The following is a 2,770-nucleotide window of genomic DNA, read 5'->3' on the forward strand; positions in this document are numbered from 1 at the left end:
GCCTCAGATTTTGAGGTGCTGATCCTCATCCCAGCCGCTTCACACTCGGCTGCGAACCGATCCAGTGAGTGCTGAAGTGTTAAATTTGTTTAATAGAAAAAAAATATTTCCTTTCAGTTTGTTTTTGTTCGACAAGTAATTTGTTTTTGTACTGAACGCAGTAGAAAGGCAGAACTGAGTAGACATTGATATCTCTATTTATTGGAAGTTATGCTGTTACTCTACAATGTTATTGCATGTTATTTCTCATATCGTGCAGCCCTAATCAAATAGCAAATTCAATTTTCTTTCTCTTTTTAATTCCCATTCCTTTTCTCGTTTGAGATCAAGATCGAGCGCTCGATGCTCTCCCTGGATTCACACACACAACCTCGCTTTATGTTATTATGCTTTTAGACCAGTAAGGAAGTTAAATTATAAACTATAACTTTGTTTTTATTGTCAGTAAACATAACAAGAAATGTCTGTCCCTTATCCTAATATTAATAGTAGTAGAACCCAGGGCTTGCTTACTGCTTGCATTGAGCTCTTTAAACGGTTTGTGGCGTTCACAGCATATAAGTAGGGCGCTTATTCATGAACTTCAATACCCAATGGAAAATGATCTAAAAATGAAATAACACAACGTGGTGTCAACATAAAACACAGCACTTTCAAGTCAGAAGTTCAAGGAGTTCACGGGACTTAACTAGTTAACTAGTTAAGTTAGTTAAGCTAGGAAAATAAAGTAATTCAGCAGAGGCAGGGACATGTAGATCAGAAAAGGGAAATCACCCCCTCCATGTGAGGGTCCTGACTTCTTAAAAAACACCCAGGGCCCCTGGAAAAGCTGCTGTGATGGAATCAGTTTTCAGATATCCTACTCTGAGATTACCACCTCCGACACAATATAATAGAGGGGAAAGAAATGTGGTTTGTGGTGAACACAGCATCGAAACCATTGCATGTAGGCCGACGCTGAGGGCCACCAACCAAGCATCAGTACTTGATGAGTTGGGAGTAAGATCGGCCTGGAAAATGACATCAGAATGCCAAAATATCAAAATAAAATATTTTTTCATACTTTTTTCAGTGCCAACCATCCCGATCCCCCCAAATAGACTCTATTTCTGTGGAAAACACTGCCCACAATGCAGAAACATCAGCTAACAGGCGTGTGTGTCTTAATACTGGCGATATGAAATGGAACAGTGATAAAATATCACTGTGTGACAGCAGATTGTGTGTGTGTGTGTGTGTGTGTGGAGAGATATTGCTGCAGACAGGATAATAAAGCAATCTGTTTCTGGATCTTGTAATTTAAAGCGCTCCTCATCCCCAGCCCTGGCTCCGCAGCTCATATCCCATCTCATCTCCACCAAAATTAGATTGGAAAAACAGCGTACGGATGCCTTCCCCCGTATGTGTGTGAATGTGTGGATATGCATCAGTTGCATCAGTATTTGCATGCCGACGCTTGTGTTTGTGTGTGTTGGAAGCAGTTTTCTTCCCCCCCCGGTTCTTTTTTGCTTTATCTCGCACACACAGGGTAAACCATCTTCCAATTATCATATATTAACATTATCACTCCCACGTTCTGCTTTATTTGGCTCCCATTTGACCAATGGCGATGTGCGAGCGTATATCCAGCTGTCTGAAATGACTTATCGATTCTTGCTCTCCCATTTCTCCTTCCGGTCCCTCCTCAATTTGTTCACCTGTTACTCTGGGGTGTCTCTGCTGGATAGAGGGATACACCATTTCCCTGTGCTGTGGGACACAGAGTGTGCACAGAATTAAGAGAGATAGTTTTCTGTTTGACTAGAAAACTATCTCTCTTCACGCTGAGGTTGATGACGATGTATGCTGTCAGTGAAAAAGGATAATTGCTGCTGCTTGCTATTGGTTGCGTGTTAACCAACTCTAACATAATTCATGTTTTTTGTTTGCAGATTTGACAGACAGGTGTTTTTATTGATCTGAAATGTTAATAAGAGCAGCAAATTGTTGTTCATGAGATGAGAAGCTCGAAGATATCACCTGTCTATATGCAGTTTAGAAGCGTAGTATTAAGCTTAGCATAAAGAGCGGGAGCAGGAAGAAACAAGGCTTTGCGAGCTAGCCGTAAATCTGACTTGGCAGTGTACTTCTATCATTGTCAGAGTCACAATGCACAAACAAACCAAAACCTGGCTCCCACATTACCCACGATGCAACTCGACTAAAGGGCTCTTCACACTGGGAGCAACCCTTTGCCTGCGTAGTCCTGTGGATCCGCGGGTCTACCACGCTCCTCCTGTGAATGACATCGCTCCGCGAGTTAGCACGGGGGGATCACTGTGTGGTAGTGGTGTGTGATACTGCATTATTTGATAGTGATCCGATAACAAGTAAATACAGGGCTAGTATCACCAATACCAACCTGATACATCATCAAATTTCTAAATCTGAATGAATTTTTTGGACCGTAAGGGCCCTATTTTAATGATCGAGGCGCATGGTGCGTTCAGGTTTGTGCACGCACTGTGCATGCACCTAGGTAAATTTAACCAATCTTCTGTTAAAATAACAATGAAATGCTGCGTTACTGACTTTAGACCAGGTTGTTGTTGATCAACGGTGCCATCACTTCCCGCTGCCTCAAAATAGCAATACGCCAAGAATGCACCTGAACACACCTCCCTGTAAGACCAGCACACCCAGAATGCACCTCAACACACCTCCCTGTAAGACCAGCACACCCAGAATGCACCTGAACACACCTCCCTGTAAGACCAGCACACCCAGAATG

At 42.6% G+C, this 2,770-nt stretch overlaps 1 protein-coding gene across 1 annotated transcript in view; it reads right to left on the reverse strand.

The window, feature by feature from the left end:
• klhdc8a (kelch domain containing 8A) overlaps positions 1 to 2,770 on the reverse strand; it is a 34,715-nt gene that overhangs the window by 10,657 nt on the left and 21,288 nt on the right. The window lies entirely within an intron of this gene.

This window comes from Etheostoma cragini, chromosome 4 (assembly GCF_013103735.1).
Source record: "Etheostoma cragini isolate CJK2018 chromosome 4, CSU_Ecrag_1.0, whole genome shotgun sequence".
Lineage (NCBI taxonomy): Eukaryota > Metazoa > Chordata > Actinopteri > Perciformes > Percidae > Etheostoma > Etheostoma cragini.